The sequence below is a fragment of the Cricetulus griseus genome, chromosome 2 (genome assembly GCF_003668045.3).
Source record: "Cricetulus griseus strain 17A/GY chromosome 2, alternate assembly CriGri-PICRH-1.0, whole genome shotgun sequence".
Classification (NCBI taxonomy): domain Eukaryota; kingdom Metazoa; phylum Chordata; class Mammalia; order Rodentia; family Cricetidae; genus Cricetulus; species Cricetulus griseus.
The window spans coordinates 181,886,126-181,905,698 of record NC_048595.1 but is presented as its reverse complement, the minus strand read 5'-3'; the positions used below and the strand labels follow the sequence as shown (position 1 = coordinate 181,905,698).

General features: G+C 39.8%; 1 long non-coding RNA gene across 1 annotated transcript; it reads left to right on the top strand.

Annotated features, from left to right (window-relative positions):
• Positions 1-2,884: 2,884 nt before the first annotated feature.
• On the top strand, positions 2,885-9,221 carry LOC118238230. The gene is made up of 4 exons (XR_004768002.1): positions 2,885-3,219; positions 4,439-4,582; positions 5,647-5,704; positions 8,787-9,221. It is a non-coding gene; the product is annotated as an uncharacterized LOC118238230 (long non-coding RNA).
• Positions 9,222-19,573: the final 10,352 nt, after the last annotated feature.

Below are 19,573 nucleotides of genomic sequence, written 5' to 3'. Positions count from 1 at the left end.
CCTGGCAGGGAGCTATTAGCTTCAAAGGGAATAGAATTATTTGTGAGTAGAAAGAAATCAGGAAGTGTCAGCTTCATATCCATTCTAGAGGCAAGAAGATCAAGATCTATGTCCACGGCCTGCCTCAAAGCAATACAACCAGGATTCCTGTTTGTTAGCAGTTGAGGGCAGAGGAGGTGGGCCCTGACAGTAAATGTGATGATGCTTTTTAGTCCAGAAAATGCTCTGTGGATGCCAGCTATTACCATTCTTTCTGAAAAGCCGTTTGCAGGAGTGTTTGCCTGAAGCCCTCATGGTGCACAAATGAGGCAGCAGCAGCTCAGAGGTGATTCATTTTAGAGCATATGCCTTATTACAGCAGGGAAAAGTGACCCACATTATCTGCTCAGTGCCCACTTGACAGTCTTGGTGGAATAAAAAAGTCACCCACCATCTCTCCTGCACTGAATCGGTATGTGCTGAAGTGGCCTGTCCCTGAGCTGCCACAAAACAAAATGTAAAGTGGTTTGCCACTGAGCCTTCCTGACTGCTTCATATGTGACAGACATCCTTTGGCAGCCCTGGGCACCAAATTAGTATTAGTGTTAAAAAGACTATCACCTATTTCAAAGAGAAAGGGAAAAGTATTGCACTGCATAATTGTAACCAGGGACCAGTGAATTGTATAAAAAAAAAAAGGAGGAAAATTAGGATCATGATGGGTAATATGTATCATTTGTGCTTAGAGACATACCAAAATTAAATTAAAACACACACACAGACACACAGACACACAGACACACAGATACACACACACACACACACACACACACACACACACACACACACACACACGAACGCACGCATGCATGAGCGCATGCACGCGGTTATATTGTCCAAATATATCTGTCAGGCATGTGATTGCCTGTAGTGTTCCATGGCAGAAATATGTCTTGTTTGCAGGTAGTCCGTAATCTGTGATAGATCATGCAGATAAAGGCACAATAAATATTTGAAAAATAATAGCTACAAAAGACAAGAATACTAGGAAATTTTGGAAAGAATATAAACAGTGATAGAATATCTATCCGGAAGGATTATTGCACAAGGAATTTTGGCAGCTCACATATCATGTGAGAACAGAATAAATAGGGACAGTCCTGAAGCAGCAAAGAGTTTGCAGTGGATGTTGGGCATGCAGAGGTGGAGGTGGATGCAACCGTCCCTCGGTGCCCCTCATTTGCACACACCCCTTCCCGTAACTGCAAGGGTGTGTTAGGCATATACTTACCATTCTATGGTAGTCTATACATTTTAACATGGTCAAGCATGTTAAAATGTATAAGCATGGTTTGCACCACTGCTTCTTTCCAGACCAACTTCCTGGGCCACACTTCTTCATGTAACAGCTGGAGATGCCCCTGGGATTTAAGTAAGGTGACTTTAGGATGCCTTTCAATTACATTTAGTGGGATATAGCTGTGAGGGTCACAGTCACCTCCATATGTAGTTGAGTTGTTCCCAATCTTTTAGTGTAGGAATGACTTGCACTCATATTCCTGCTGTCCGCCTTTGCAGGATGGTGTGGTTCTAGTGGTCGCATAGTGAAATGAACACTGTCCCAATAATACCTGAAACTGGAAGACTGTGTGTGGTGTAAGAAAAGCAGGTTTGAAATGCACAAGAGTAGAAGTTACTCTGGAACATTCTTTTGGTTATCTGGCATGTAATACTTTTTTTTTTAATTTGTGATAAAATAGACACAACATAAAGCTACCATTGTTATTAGCTGTTTTTTTAACATAATGCTCAGTAATATTAAACACACGTATGTTGTTGTATCACCATTACCAGCATCCACACACAGATTCAGAAATCTTTCGCAGCTGAAACTCTGTACTCACTGAACAATAATTCCCATTTTTTCTTTTTTTTCCAGGTTTTAGTTACCAATATTCCACTTTCTGATTCTACAAATTTGACTATTCAAAATGTAAAATATAAAAATTGACTATTCCAGGAACTTTATTGTATAAATAGAATCATGCCATATTTGTCTTTTGTGACTGGCATATTTCATTTGGCATGATGTCCTCAGGGCTCATCCATGTTGCCACCTGTCAGATCGGCCTTCTCCCTTAAAGTTTGAATTTCTTCCATTGTCTACATGAATTGCATTTTGTTTCAGTGATAATCTATTTACCAACATTTGGTTTGCTTCTACCTTTCAGATGTTGAAAAGAAAATGCTAAAATGAACATGAGTATACTGTATTTCTTAGAGTCTCTCCTGCTTTCAAATTTTCAAGTACACCTGATGTGTAAAATTTTAAGAGGACAATTAGATTGTCATTGATGCCTAGTTAAAGTGGAAATTCTCATTTATTATGAATACTTTTTTATGAGATGAGTATTGACGGTGCTTGCCTTTAGTTGCAGCACCCTGGAGGCAGAGGCAGGTGGATCTTCGAGTTTGAAATCAGCTTGGTCTACCCTGTCTCAAGAAGATATTCTTTATGATGTAGCAATGCAGTCAGAAACATAACACATATATAGCATTTTAATTTGTATGTTGGTTAGGTTTTATCAACTTGACATAAGCTATAGGTAGCTGGGATAAGGAGTCTCATTGAGAACATGACTCAATCAGATTGCCTGCAGGAAGCTCTGTAGGGCATTTTCTTGATTAATGATTTATGCAGGAGAGAAAGCCCAGCTTAGTGGAGGCAATGCAACTACTGGGTGTTTCTGGATGGTATAAGGAGGCAGGCGACCAAACCATTGAGAGAAAGCTAGCTAGCATGTATCATTTTTCCATAGCCTCTGCTTCAGTTCCTCTTGCTTCTAGGTTCCTGCCTTGAGTTCCTGCCCTGACTTCCCTTCATGGTGGGCTATAAGCTATAAGATGAAATAAACCTTTCTTCCTCAAGTTGCTTGGCCATGTGTTCACCATAGCAATAGAAAGCAAACTAAGACAACATATTTAATGCAAAATTGCACCAAGTACAATTTGTCTGAATAAGTATACTTGCAGCACAATTCTATTCCAGCATTACAAAAAGTGATGATTTGTGAGGTAACGCTTTATATATTACAGCGATTCAAAATGTTTTGATTAATCATCATTGAAGAAAGATTACTTATGTTTCTGTTTTTCCTAGAAATATACGAAATCATTCATATGGAGAGGCCATCAGACAATCTGACACAAGTCTGGGAAATGGAATGACAGAGACATCAGGTGGCTTATGAGTAAAACTTACTTTATTATTTTTCTGTTGTTTTTGGTTGCGGTCCTTATCAACTTAAAAAATATGTCATAACTGCTAAATATATACGCATAGTCTTGCCTAGTTTTGTTAGTTTAATGTAGACAATATCTATTTTGTAGTCTTGGCTGGCCTAGAACTCACTGGGTAGAGCAACTTGACCTTGAAAGCATAGGAATCCACCTACCTCTGCTTCCTGAGTGCTTGGATAGGGGCACATACCACCATGCCAAGCTTCTACTTGCCCTTTTAAAAATATTTAAAGTTAACATACAAAGGAAAAGGTTTCTTTTTGGCATTTTGCTGAAGATGTGGAATTACACTTTGTTTTCATTTGTCGCTCTCCCCCTGTGTCCTGCTGTTCCTGCATCTCTCTTGCTGGGCCTTTCATCTCAGATAGCCCTCCTCTGCTTTCAGGTCATGTGCACTCCAATGCTCTTTCCTTCCCAAACCTCCCTCACTTTACCTCTCTTCTTCTAGTGTTATGACCTGCTGAACCACACACGCACGCACGCACGCACGCACGCACGCAAGTGCACACACACACACACACACTTAAATTTAATCTCTGAATTTTTCTCTCTGGATCTGTCTTAATTTGTTTAATGTAAAGATTTCCCATTCCAACCATTTTTCTGAAGATGTCACAATTTTATTTTTCTTTAGGACAATAAAATTCTGTTGTGCATATGTGTCGCATTCTCTTTATCCATTTATGTGATGATGGGCATCTAAGCTGGTTCCATTTCTTAGTTGTTGTGTATAGTGCAGCAATGCACACTGATGTGCAAGTTTCTCTGTGGTGTGTTGACCTAAGACTCCTCTGGTCTGTCCCCAAGAATGGCATAGCTGGGCTGTTTTCTTACTAGGTATCTGAGAACCCCCCACACCGAATTCTGTATTGGACACACCAGTTTCCATTCCCAGCCAGCAGTGTGTAAAGGATTCTCTGTCCCACAGCCCTTCCAGCATTTGTTGTCTTGTTCTTTTGACTCTGCCATTCTGACTGGAGGATGATGGAATCTCAAGGCAGCTTTGCCATTTTCCGCATGGCAAAGGAGAGTGAACAGTTTTAAAATAATTTAGTGGCCATTGTGTTTATTCTTGTTAGCCAAATTTATTAACCTATTTATTCAATGGGACGATTTATTCTTTTGGTGTTTGATTTTTGCATTTCTTTGTGTGTTATAGGGCAGGCAAGTTGATTTAGCTTGCTGTCAGGCCTCATGACCTGAATTAGATCACTAGACACGCATCATGGAAGAAGAAAACTGATTCCCACAAGTTACTCTCTGACCTCTACACTGGTGCAATGACAGGCGTGTACATGCACAGGTACTCAGTAAGCAAATACATGTCATTTAAAAATCTTTATTATTATTATTAACCCCTGTCTAATATTCAGTCAGAAAAGATTTTTTTTTATTTTTCTAGGCCGCCTGTTTGCTCTGGTGGTTGTTTCTTTTGTTGTGCAGAAGCTTCTTAATTTTATGTGATCCTATTTTCTAGTTCTTTGAATTATTTTCTGTCCTATCGGAGGTTTTTGTTTTGTTTTGTTTTGTTTTGTTTTGTTTTGTTTTGTTTTGTTTAGAAAGTCCCTGCTTGTGCCCATAATCTTGAAGTGTTTTCCCTTAGCAGCTTCACAGTTTCAGGTTTTATATTAAGGTCTTTGATCCATTTTGAATTGATTTTTTTGTGTGTGTGTGCTACGTGAGAGATACAGATCTAGTTTCATTCTTCTACATGTACATACCCAATTTCCCCAGAATCATTTGTTGAAGAGTCTGTCTCTCATTGAATGTGTGATTTTGACACTTTTGGAAAAAGGGCAGCTTTAGCTGTATGGATTTATTTCTGAGTTACTTAGTCTATTCATTTATCTGTCTGCTTTTGCACCGGTGCCATACAGTTGTTTCTGAACATTTTTGTTACTTTTATTTACTCATGTGCATGTCATGTAGGCCTTTGGAAATTAGGGCACAACTTTGAGGAGTGGGTTCTCTTCTCCACCATATGTGACATATGTGGGTAGAAATGTATCCATTTCTTACAGAGTTTCCATTTTGAAATACAAGTTTCAAAACATTCTGTGATGCTCCTCTGGGTATCACTGGATCTGCTGTAATATCCTCTTCTCATCTTGAATTGTATGAGGTTGGGTCCCTCTCTCTGTTGGCTAATTTTGCTAGAGGTTTTGCTCATCTTTAAAAAATGTTTTTTTATTTATCTTAAAAAAACTTTTTGATGATTTTATATAGTATCTTAGTCTCTATGTCATTAATTTCTTCCATGATCTTCACTTCTTGCTGCCTATTGCTGTTGGGTTTGGCTTGCTTGGGTCTTCTTAAGACCTTGGGTTTCATATTTGTAGGTTCTCTGATTTTTTTGTTTTAATTTAGGCATTCATAACAATAAGTTTCTTCTTATAACTGCCTTAAATCTTCAACCAAGGTTCTGGTAAGTTCTATTTTCATTTTCATTTGATTCTAGTTCTAAGTTTCCTCATGATTTCAATGACCAATGGTCATTCAAGAGGTATATAGTTTAGTCTCCAGATATTTGTATAGTTTCTCTTGCTGTTAATTTCTAGTTTTATTGTACTATGAATTGATAAGAGAGATTACTTCATTTCTTTTGTATTTGGTAAGCTTTGATTTGTGGCCTAAGATGTGGTCTATTTAGAGGAAGTTCTACAGCTGATATATATATATATATATATATATATATATATATATATTCTGTTTCTGTTGCATGGAATTTCCCTTAGATAATCTGTTAAATCATTTGATCTGACACAGTTTAACTCTGAGGGTTTTTGTTGGTTTTTAGTTTGGATGATTTATCTAAAGATAACAGTGGGGCACTGTAGTTACTTGATTAACATGTTAGGATTCATATGAATTTTTATGCCCATTAGTGTTTGTCTTATGAAATTAGGACCTCTAATTCTTGGTGTATAATTTATAATTATTGTATTTTCTTGATAAATTGCTTCTTTTAGTCATATGTGGCAGCAGACTTCTTTATTCTAGCTTTGATTTTTTTTTATCATCAGTACGTTGGTTGTGGGGGAAGCAATCACAGGTATGAGATCTGTATAGGGAGATGATCTGTCTACTTTCAAGACTGCCTAAGTGTTAGGTAGTGACTGTCTGTCACCATGCTGGAATGACACATCTGTGAATGTCAAGTAAACCACTGGAGTTAACAGAGTTCAAGGCTCTGCTGCAGTGAATGGCAGACACCATGGTTCCAAAGGTCGATCCAGTCTATGAGCTCAGGTTCAAGGCTATCAAACTTTAGGGTTGTTTACAGTTGTTGATATTCACCCAGGCTACTTGGGCAGGACTACCTTTCCCTAACCACTGTATTACCTGAGCCAAAGCCCTGTTAACTGCAGTTTTTGGCTTGTCAGTGTCTAGCTTTCCTGCTCCTACAGTTGCCCTATAGGGGCTGTCTCTTATGGGGCCATGGACAATTGAGGTCAGGCTCCCTGATTCCTGGATGTTTCCTGTTTCCAGGCTCTCAGAGCACCTCAGTTTGAAACAATAAGTCCCCTTTGAAGAGGGTGCCCATCCATCCGTTGCTGCCCTCCGAATCTTACATTTTCAAAATGAGATTCTTTTCCACTGCTGTCCCATCTGCCAGAGGAATCAGTTTCTCACGAAAACGTGCAACTAGATTTGAAGCTTCTGAGGACTGGGGGCTTGTCCTCAAGACAGCTTGCCGGTCTCACTGGAGTCACCTGGGTTACCTGCTTCTGCTTCCCCTCTCTTTCTAGGGGGTCGCAAAAATTTAGCTGGAATGGGAGTGGCTCACTTCCTTCTAGAGCACCACCAGTGTTTTCCTCTGTACATTTCCTGTATCCACCATTGTGAATTTCCAAAGCTCTCCTTATCTATGTTTTCTTATCCTGACTCTTCTCCTTCACCAGGTCACATCTTTTTTGGAAACACCTGTGATCACTTCATTATTATAATTATTATTAAGACAAGGCCTCAGATACGTAGGCTTAGATCTCACTGTGTGTATCAGGATGGTCCTAAACTCACAGAGATCCACCTGCCTCTGTCTCCTGAACACTGGCAATAAAGTCTTGCACCACCACACCCACCGCCTGTGGTCACTTCTTAAAGAGAACTTCCAACCACTCATGTTTTGGATCTCAAAGCTTCTATCATCCTCTTTGAAGTTTCACTGCCAGCCTCAGAGTCCCAGCTAGAGCTTTCAGTTTCTATTCCTCCTCCTTTTGTTAGTCCACCCTCTTCTTGTGTTTGTGGGTTTCCTAGTGCACAGTGTGGGAGCTTTCCCCAGAGGGCAAACCATTAGTTATAAGATGCTGGCAGCCATATGGAATGCTCTTCCAGTAACAGACAATCAGTGGGGAGGGCTTTGCTGCAGTATGGGGAGGTTCGTGCCTAACAGAACATTGATTGGTAGATGACTAACAATTTAGCTCTCCTACACTTTGATGAACTTAGTTATCTTTGGTTTGTGGGCAGCTTCCTCACACTAAATTCAGTTTTCTTTATGCCACTCCTTCTACCCCGCCTCAATCATACCATCTTGAGTTCTTTTTGTTGGGAGGAAATCTGCTTTTTTGTACAACTGAACGTCTTTTCTTTTGTTCCTTAAAAATAGATTTTAATGACCCCTCAGAATTAAGCACTGGATTCATTAACAGCCAAGAATCTGATTCCTGCTCCCTAGGGTGGCAAGAGGTGCTGATAGTCTTTAATTATTCCCGGCAAAATAAGAGGATGCTTTCTGTTATATACTTTCAGAACAGGAGACCAAAAGAGCACCGCAGAGTTAACGTGCTTAATGATAGACAGTCTCATCCATTATGTCTCAACATAAATGATGAGAATTAAGAGGATTTTAGAGGTGGAAGCCAATTTAAAGGTGCTTTGGTCAACTCTAGAGAGGTTATAGAGGAATAAGGAAAATCACAGGGTGAATGGTGCTGCTAATGTCAATCCTGTGGGCTCAGGACCAGGGCCATCTGGAACCTGGCTCAGGGTTATTTTGCTCTATTATATGCAGGTTTCATGTTTTGTAGTAATTTTACAAGGAGCTCCTGAATATTGCATTAATATTACTTTTATATATTGAGATCAGACATATTTAACAGTCTCTCCCTTCCCTCTGCTTTTGTGCTGATATTATTATGGCCCACTTAAAAAGGTTGGATGAGCTAGATAAGTTTTGAAGGTTTTTTTAGCCTTAAGAGTGTATGGGTAGGAGTGTACCATGTTAATAAAGATACCACCACATGGCAGAGTATAAATAAGGAATAGTGGTTAACTTAAAATGTAAAGTCTAAGAGTAGTTAGAAATAAGCCTGAGCAACTGACCACACATTTAAAAGTAATATTAAGTCTCAGTGTGTTTATTTGGGTGTTGCTGGTGGGACAGAAACTTCTGTTTACAGCCAGTCAATTGCCTTTGTTAACAAATTTAGGGGATTGGTACCCAAGCAGCTTTTTGGTCCTTGTTGTGTAAGTTTCCTTGGAGATTAAACCATTCCATCTTTCAGGAAACTCCTTAAGCAGAAGACAAACAATTCAGAATAACTTCAGGAAGTCCTTGAAACTGACCAGATTTACTAGGCCCCTCCCTGCCATTAAAGCTGAGAGTCCCTTTCAGAAGATCTGAGTCATGCAGCAAAGAAGACTGGCACCACCCAAGCCCCATAGCTGAGCTGCAAAGACTCTGAGACCAGACCGGCTGTCTGCAAGAAACAGAAACCAGTGGAGCTGCATGGAAGAGGTTGAGACTGAAGCACCTGGAAAGGACACTCTCCGACCCGTTGAACTACCTGAAGGCTGTGCAATGTGCTCTAGGTTCCCAACTTTGTGAGTTGTCACTTGTGCTAGAGTGAGCTTCAGTGATGCAGCTGTCTTTGGGTCATTACTGTTCCTTTAAATAACCCTTCACCCATATTCCTGTAAGTAACCTCAATAAAACACATTAATTTGCCAAATAAAAGAGTGTATGGTTCTCTCTCTCTCTCTCTCTCTCTCTCTCTCTCTCTCTCTCTCTCTCACACACACACAGCCATTTCTCAGGGAACTTATTTTTTGAATGGGTGTGTGTGTTTTTGCCTGTATGTAGGTGTGTGCACCAGTTGCATGCCTGGTGCCTGTGGAGACCAGAAGAAGGTATCAGATCTCCTGGAACTAGAGTTACAGACAGTGGTGGTCTGCTATGTGGGTGCTGGGACTTGAACCCTGGTTCCCTGGAAGAACAGCCAGAGCCAGAGCACTGTCAGCCTCATAGAAGAAAATAATGGGATGAACAATAGACTGTAAAACAAGGTCCAGACCTTCTGAAAACATAAAGTCCAGTTGGGGACTAGATATTGCAACCATATGCAAATGCATACATATTTAATAACGTGCATGGCAATAGAGTTTATCTAAGTTATAATGCAGACAGTGAGTTGATTGCATTCTGTGTGGGTTCTTCTTAAAGAGGTGTGTCAGGAGAGTTTTGCAGATACTTAAGAGACACAAACCACAGCTTTCAATAACTTCTGAGGGATGGTCATCTCCATTCATCATGTTGATATTTGAGTGACATGTGAACAGGAGTCGTAAGCAGCAATACATCTCCTTGATTAACACTTACAACAAAGGAAGATAGCACAAAGAGGCGGCTTAGGAAGGTACCAATGTCCCAGTTCAGGAAAGAAGTGGCACAATAACCTGAAACCAGGTGCAGCCTTTTGTTTAGGAATCATCCACTTTTTGTATGCTCGTGGATCTGGGGAAAGCAGCAAGCAATATCCCACTCCTCTAATCTTCAATCTTCAAAGAAACAAAGGAAATAACATTTAAAAATATATGCACCAACTTCCCCTCATTTCTTTTTTACCCTTTGCCCTATTGAGGGTTGTGGATGGCTTTAGGCTTCCCACTGAAAACCTTTCCTTAGCTCCTCATTTGTCTGTGGGCCTCAGGGGAAGATGTAAGTGGAAAAAGATAAAGGGAAGTCAACATGAGAGGAAAGTTTGGTGCATTCCAGAAAGAGGAATGCACATTGCTTCCTGAGCAGAGTCCCAGGAAGGCAGAAAGACCACAGAATGAGAATGTTTGCACAGAGTCTAGACTGCTGGGTGTGGACAGCTTGTAGGTTCTTATGTCCTAGATGAACAGAGAATTGGCAAAATGGTTATGATGCCATCATGGAAGTAGTAGATGGGTCAGGTGATAACACCTGATCTCTTACTCATGCCTTTGTGGGCTGCAAATATGATGCCTCCTTTCCAGAAACTCAGTGTGACATTGACCTCCTGAAACTTAGATGCAACCAGAGCAAAGGTCAGTTTAAAGAGAACATCCTGCTACCTGGAGGGACAGGCCTTCAAAAAGAAGCTAGTTTCTTTTCAAAAGAATTCAGTTTTATTTCTGGGACCCCACTGTACCAATTTATTTCTTTCCCCAAATATGCCTTGAACTCTTGTCATTGTTTAAACTATTGACGTTTCTCAGTCAGAATTGAAATTTTAAGATGCATTTAGTTCTCCCTAAAACAGTGTGGTTCTTTGTGGCTTCCGACCAACTTTCTGGGAACTGCACATAGTTCAGAAACTTCAGCACAAAAAAATTGATATGACACTTGGAAAAAATAAACTATTAGCAAACTCCACCAGGGCTGTCCTTCAAATGACTTTGGACTTCCTGCTGGACTCATTCCAGGCCAGTTGTTGTACAGCCGAAACATTGGAACACTGCTGGAATTTGTAAAATGTGCAACTGGAATTCAGCTAAACTCATATGCACTAAAACAGAACCATCTCTACAGATGGTAGAACTGAAGCAGTAGAACATGTCCCAAGCCAAACATGCCAGCTCTTTATTTGCTGGAAAGAGGGGATGTAAAGAGGGAAGACAGGGGTCAAGTCCTGTGAAGCCACTAGATTTCCTGTGAAACCGCCTAGATTTGGGCTTGAGCAAAGAAACTGCTTCCTGGAGATGGTGGTACACAGATCGAATGTTTCAAGGATCAGGTCAGAAAAGATGTCATTGGACTTCTTTGGGCTTTTACTGAAAGATCAAAGTTTCTATATTGTTTAAGCCTGGCGCAGTGGCTAAGTGGCTAGAGCGCTCTCTCTCTCTCTCTCTCTTTCTGTCTCTGTCTCTCTCTGTCTGTCTCTCTCTCTCTGTGTTAAAATTCATCTAACATAAAATTAGTCACTTTAAATGTACATTTCAGGGCATTTAACATAATCCAACATTTCCCTATATAAAATTAAAAAAAAATGTTTTCAGCAATCCTACCCTCATCCCAAACAATCCCATAGCAGGTGGCTGCCACCTTTCCTTTTATCCCCCTCTCTAACAGCCACCATTTTGCTTTGTCCCTCTGAAATTACCTTTCCTGGGTACTCATATGAACAGAGCTGTATAATATACAAACGGAAGTCTGGTTTCTTTCTTTTAGTACAAACTGTTAGTTCATGTTTGTCTGCATTGAACACAAAGGAGTTATTATTTCGTTTGCTGTTTTTACTTTTTGACGTTTCTTTTCTACTTTGTGTGCGAGTGTGTGGGTGATGTGCATGTGAGAGTGTGTGCATGTGGAGGTGAGGTGACAAATTATGGGAGTCTTTCCTCTTCCTCTGTTATGCAAATTCTGTGGGTGGAACTCAGTTACCAGGCTTGGCAGCAAGTCCTTTGGCTGCATAGCCTTCTCTTCAGCCCCTGATGTACTGCTTTTGATGCACTAGAAATAGAGTAAAAATGATATATGTTGTCACAGCTTCATTTCCAAGTATGTATACCTTTCCTTTTTCTTTTCACTCTTCTCATTCAATGTGTTTCATGGTTGTTTCTGTTCGCCTTGTCTCCTAATTTCAGTGACATGTCGTAGTTGTCTTTGGAGTTCCGAAGATGCTGACCCAACCCACTCTCTTTTGGAGAGTACACTAACCTTGTTTCTGTCTACTAAAGCCCCTCGTCTCCTAGGTCACCAATCAAGGATGGACCCCTACGTGACTGCAGGCTTTCTTCTAGGAGCTACAGGAATATGCTTGCTTTCCATTGTGCTGTGGATAGCCACTCAACGCAAAGCAAAGCAAAGCAAAGCAAAGCAAAGCAAAGCAAAGCAAAGCAAAGCAAAGCAAAGCAAAGGGCAATGAAGGTCCCAGAGTTGAACCCTAGGGACACATGGAATCTCTTCATTCAGCCATATTTAATTAACCATATTTCTAATTATTATCAAGTTGTTTTTTCTTTTCTAGAGTTTGAGTTGATGCCTATCTTTTACATGGTGTCACTGCTAGGCCCAAATTGACTGCACATTCATGGGGCCGAGGCAGGTAAATGGAGAGGACATTTTGCCCAGCCCTGGGAAATGCCTGGAATTCTTTGGAAGTGAGGAATCTGATTCTCTGCAACAACCAGTGTGTCTGATTGTGCTTTGAACATTATTATTCTGCCAGAGTCAAGGGAAAGTGAATACCATTTGTCTCCCTACTTGCCTATTTATATCTTTAGCCTTAAGGCTTTGTTGTATAAGTTTATATGAAAAGAGAAAATAAGTTACAATTCTTTTTCTTTGGTTTTGTGACATCAGATCCTTGATAGTGGCATTTTATTTTGGCTCAATGGGCTGAGTTGTATATAGTAGCATAGAAAATGCAGATCATTTTGAAATTGAAAACCAACTGAAAACCTTGAGGAATGATACTGTATATTATCAAGGTCTTTCTGATTCAAACTGTCTTAAATATTGCAAACAGGAAGGGGGGCTTTCAAAAACCAGAGTGACTTTCTGTCCTCATTCTTTTTAGAGTCTGGTGTTTTGCTAATAATGTAGAGATGTTCATATTCCCTAATGACATTCTCCTCTCTAGCAACATGACTCAAGGCTTTCAGACAAGCTGCTAACTAAAATTTGATAAAAAAGGGACTAGAAGTGAAATTTCCCTTCATTTTTCTCTTTTGAAATAATGGAAAAGAAGATAAATTTTAGAAAAATGGTCCCAGGGCCTATTCTTTGAGGTAAGAATTTCTTTTATTAACGTGAGGTTCCTTTCATCTTTGGGCCTTTTGCAAACAGTGCTGAAATATGGCTTTATTAAAGGTTATTTTTGGCATGCAGATGTTAATGGAGAAATTCAACTAAAAATTTAATTCAGGATATTTTTTTAAAAGATTCTAAATAACTTAGTCAGATATTGCAATGAGTGAATTACTCCTGCAGTCTCCAAGTCAGACTGATGCTTGAACCTCTAACACCTTAACTTATTTAGATTTAGGATCATTGCTGATATAACTAGACAAGATGAGGTTGTTCTGAAGCAGACCGGGCTCCCAAACAATATGACCAGTGTCTTTATGAGAAGATGACCACTTGAAGAAACAGAAACACAGTGAAAATGCCAAGTGTCAGCAAAGGCAGAGACTGGAGGCACACAACTGTGAGCCAAGGACAGCTAGTGAGCAGCTAGAAGCTAAGAGAAAGCAAAGAAGGATTCACCCCCCACAAATAAGGCAAGCAACTTATTCACTGAAGACTGAACGTTTACGCACTTTGCCTAACAGCTTCCCATTTCTTCCCTCTCCTACCTTGGCAAATGTCATTCTACTCCCTGAGTCTGCGAATTTAAATATTTGAGATTCCATATAGAGGAAAAATTTGTAGCAATTCTCTTTCTGTGTCTGGGAATAGTTTTTGTCTCCAGTGTCAGGATGTCCTATTTTTTGTGGCTGAACAGTATTCTGTTATTGTTGTACTCCACATTGTCTTTACCTTTTCATTTGTCAATGGATACCCAAACTATTTCCACATTTGACTATTGTGAATCAAGTTGTAATGATCCTTTCCTGGAAGGAAAACTACTAGGTAATATGGTAGATCTCTTTTTAAAACTTATAGAAAAATCTATACTGTTTTTGCTAATGGCTGTACTCTTGCTGGCCGTTTATACATCTTTATTTGAGAAATGTCTACCTAGGTTCTTTTTACATTTTAAAATCAGATATTTGTAGTTATTAAGTGTTTAGACATTATCAATGTTAGTATTCAGGCTTTTGTACTGGCCTATCCTTGGGGTTCTGACAGGATATGCCCTCAGGGACAGCCACTAAGAGCACCACCTGTGCACATTCACTATGCTTCTCTTTAAAAGGGCCCTGCCCACTTTCCATTTATCTCTCTTTTTCTCTGCTTCTCTGTCCTTCTGGCCCTCCTTCTTGCCCCCCCCCCCACTTCTCTCTTCTCTTTGGCTGCTTCTGTCCCCAGAGGTGGGTCTCCCCTCTCCCCTCCCACTTTTCCCATTCAGTTTTCCCCAATAAAATCCCCTCCACCCAAGTTCTGTCACATGGTGTCTTTCATATGCCACTTTTTAAAATTAAAGCAATCTTACTTTATTTTATCATTGATGTCTATGAGATATATAGTTCACAAATATTTTCTTCCAGTAACTAATTTTCTTTTAATGTGCCAAAGTCCGTATTTTTGCCAAACCCATGAAAGAATCCAAACCTGTAAGAATCTTACTGCAGCCACTTGGAGGATGTTGTTTACTTTTCAAAAATTAATTATTTTTGTTAACATGTATACTTACTTGTCTGTCTGTTTGTGCCACGTGTGTTTGGGTGCCCATGGAAGCCTTCAGATCCTTTGGAACTGGAGTTACAGGCAGTTGGAAGTCACTCAGTGTGGGTGCTGGTAACTAAACTTAGGTCCTCTATAAGAGCAATAAATACTCTTAATCACTGAACCATCTCTCCAGCCCTAGATCCTGCTTCTTTGAATAGTCCTATGACCTTGGGAACTGCAGTGATAATTACCTAATGTGTGCTTCTTAATCCTGTTTGCAATCAAAATTGTCTGGGAAGCTGTTAAAGCCTTCTCACTCCACACCAATTAAGCAAGCAACTCCAGGGACAGGATCTAAGCACTGGAATGTTTAAAAGCTCCTTAGGAAATCCTAACATGCAGCCAGGGTTGGAGACCAGTGGCACGTGTCCTGTTGTGTTAGTGTTGAGTCAGAATGTTCTGGTAACAAGATGCAGAGGTGAGCACCCACACCGGCCCATAGTCCTCTGCTTTTCATCTGATTAGAATTCTAGAAAGCCAAAGTGGAACTAAGACCAAGCCTGGTAATTTCATGGCGATGCCCTAGATTTTTCTATCAAATCCAATCTCATTTGCAATGGGAGAGACACAAGCAGCTCTAGTGAAGTTTTGGCCCCGATTTAGAATGTTCAGCATTAAAGTCAACAGAATTTTGTCCTGAAGTTTCAAATACTAAAACTTTTTTGAAATAGCAGGTCTCACCTGTACCAGAAAGTTTATCATTAATTGTAAAGTTTCTTGGTCACAGAGAACTATTGAAGCAGTGAATGTCCTGTATAGTTTTTAATGCCTTCTTCTGCAGAGAAGTCCTGCATATATTCATCACAAACCTGCAGATTCCTCTGTTGATGTCTCATCACTCCATTATTTGATTTTAAAATAAGCAGAATTTGAAAACTGTAGAGCTGGGAGAGACTGTAGGAAACTGTCCATCTAGTGATCTGCCTTTATTCTTGGATGTTTAATCTGCTAGGACAGCCAGACTTCCTGGTACCTACTGAAGTCACAAAAACTCAGGTGTGGATAACTACAACATCCCTTTAGTCAGCTCACTCTGCCACCACCCCCACCCCCGTGCTTTCTTTCTTTACATCACCGTCTGTGATATTTTGAAAAATCAGGTCCAATCAAGTCATTCGATTCCTTGCCTCATAGTTTTTGACAGCTCCACATTGGCCTCAAGTCCAAGTGCAGACTCCTTGTGTTCATATATAATGTCTGTGAGCTGATCTGACCTTATCTCCTTCTGAGGACTCATCCCCTTGAGCTCCCATTTCTCACTCTAAATTGCAGTTGGCCCAGGGTTAAATGTTTTAAATGCAGTTTTCCAATGTGTCCTGAATGCCACTGTGGATTTGCACTTGACGTTCGTGTCCTTTCACAGTGTAAGAAACCCTTCTATTCTCCCATAGGCTTAGCTCATTGCAGGCTATAATGACAGAGAAAGCTTCAGACCTGTAGCACAAGGTGGAAAGTGGGAGGGGCTTCTTGAAATGAGGATAGAGATTGGATGTGGGTGTTTATGTTTTGAAATAAGAAACCTTTATTTTGTTTCTGTATAAAGAGCTTCAAAATTAAAGATAAGAAAAAAAGTAAAATTGAAAATAGAACTGTTTGGGGCTCATGGTGGTAGTGGTGATACTTCAACATCATGATTTCTTTTATCATCCATTTTTCTATCTTCTTTATCTGTCTTTATATATCTATTATATCAACTGTATCAATTAAATAGCTTTGTGTCAATCATCTATTTATATATCTATCATCTATCTTCTATCTCTATCCACCTACCATGTACCTATGTACTATCTATCTATCTATCTATCTATCTATCTATCTATCTATCTATGTTCCATCCATCCATTCATTTATCCATCCATCTATCCATCCATCTCACTAGTTAGACCTCAGATTCAGAAGCATCTGTTGACGATACTCCTTACTTTATGTCATATATTTACTATTGGTCCACATAAAGTAGCCATTTAACTTTAATTTTAAAAACTTTTTGCATATTTCTATGCACATTTCACATTGTTTTCCCTTCCCAACATGGTAACCTATTCCCCTGCATCTAAGTACAGTCTTTCATTTGTATGTGGTCCTTATTGTTACACATTTTAAATTTTATTTTAATAGCTCCATATATCTTTCTGCATCTTACTTTTTCATTGTCTTAAATATCATGTACATTAGCATGTGTATATCAAGCATGTCTCTTTTTTACCTGCTGCAACAACCTTACTTCAACCATTCATGCTCCCTTCTCCTATAACTTCCAACTCTCTGTGCCTCTGCCTACATGTAGGAGATATTTGGGCTAGGTACTTAGGAATGGATGGGTCCTGTGTACACAGCCTGGCCTGATACACTGTGGGCCCCACATTGTGTGTAGCATGTGTAGCTATCTGTAAGCTCCCAGCAGTGGGTGTTGGTCCCACCCCTTCCTAACACTCAGCACTATGCAGCTTTTTAGTATCTGTTCAAACTATTAAAGTGATACTTCATTTTTCCTTTTAAATGAATATCACTCTAAGAACAATTGCAATGGCTAGAGAGAAGGCTCTGTGTTTAAGAGCACATGCTGCTCTTGCAGAAGACCTGGATTCGGTTCCCAGCATCCACATGGCAGCTCACAACTGATTATAACTTTAGTTTCAGGACTTCTGATGGATTCTTCTAGTCACCATGACACAGGCACACATGTGGTGCACAGACATACATGCAGGCAAATCATTACACATTAAAATATAATAAATACAACTTTTAAAAGAGCAATGCTAGATTCACAGCAAAATTAAGCAGAAATTACAATTTCCTATATGATTTCCACCAGATCCCCCTGTCACCAACTTCTACAACTAGTATCTTGCACTGGAGTAGTGTGTGTCTTTTTTCAAGCAATGAACCTGACTTAACCATCACCATTACCCAGATGTCTGGAGTTGGTTGTCACTTGCTCTTGGAGTTATACCTGCTTTTCCTATTCCCCCTCCTTCTCCTTTTTCTTTTGTTGTACATTCTATAATATATGCTGGCATATATCTACCATTATAGCATCATACATAATGATTCCGTGTCCTAAAAATTCTGCATGTTTAGCCAACTCACCATTGCTTTCCCTCTTCTCTTTGATAACCACTAATGTTTTTCCTGTTTCTATAGTTGCCCTCAGAATTTTGTATAACACAAGACAGTATATAGTCTTTTTTCAGAGTGGCTCGTCACTTAATAATATGTAAGTTCAGTGATTAAGCTTTCAGAAGGAAACACTTAAGGTTCCTCCTACTCTTGCCATGGCTTGCTTTATTATTGTTTGGATTAAATAAAATTCTATTCTTAGGTATAGCACAATCTTCCCCCTCAACTGCTGCATTTGGGCAATTATGATAAAGGAACTCTAAGTATGTGGTGCAGGATTTTGTGTAGACATAAATTTTAGTTCTGGATTTTAAGTGAGGACCAAGAAACATGACTGCTGTATCATATTGGAGGGATATATTTAATTCTGCAGCAAATTTCCAAATTGCCTCTTAATGTAGCTGTACCATTTTCACCAACAATGAGTCAGGTTTCTCTTGCTTCTCACCCCCTCTAGCATGTGACGTTGTCAGTCTTCTGGATTTTGCCTGTTCTCATAGGTGTATAGGTGTGTTGTAGTATCTCACTATTGTTTTAGCTTGCAGCTTCTTTTTTTATTTTAATTAACTAATTATTATATTTATTTATTTTGGTTTCTCAAGACAAGGTTTCTCTGTGTAGCCCTGACTGTGCTGGGACTCATTCTGTAGACCAGGCAGGCCTCAAACTTAAGAGATCCACCTGCTTTTTTCTCCCTAGTGTTTGGGATTAAAGGCATGCACCACAACTGCCTGTCTTCATCTTAATGGCATACGAAGTGAACAATCTCTTCATGCATTTATTTGTGAGCTGCATGTATTCATCTATATGTTGTCAAAGCCTTTTGACTACACTGGAAACTAACTGGCTGCTTTCTTGTGAGTGTTTATGTGTGTGTCCCATGCTGTAGTGTGCCTGTGGAAGTCCAAGTGTAACATGCAGGAGTTTGTTCTCTCCACCCTGTGGGCCTGAGGACTGAGCTCAGGTCAGCAGGTACCTTTATCTGTTGAGTCATCTCACTGGCCCTGGATATCTAATCCCTAACATAAACTCGATCCCCTTTTGTGTGTTTTCTTCTTGTTTCATCTTGATATTATTATCTTAACCCCTTAACACAGTCATCATTTGAGTTTCCTTGTCTATGTCTTCTTACGATTCTAAATAGGAGGTTGTTGAGATTTTTGAGATCTAATTATATTGTTGAGATTGTTATCTTCTATAGTAGATGTGTTCCTTTCATGGCTTTTTGACTATGTTGTGCTAAGAACCTTTCCCATGGGAGTATCAGTTACTAGACATGGCCATGTGTTGAGAAAGGGCTCCAACCCAGCACCCATTTTACCATCAGGTGAACTAAAGTCAAGGAGAAGAGCCTGAGGAGTCTTAGGTCTACAGAACTGATGATGATCATTTCTGCCAGTCACAAACCATTTCTCTCTTTTAGATTTACCTTTGTTTATGCATAGTTGTGTGTCTGTGTGGGTGAATTCTATATGTGTTCCCGCAGAGGCTAGAATAGGTGTGACGAGCCTCTGAGGCTTGAGTTGCAGATGTCATGAGCCATCTGAAGTGGGTGCTGGGACAGAACTTACATACTCTAGAGGAGCAGCCAGT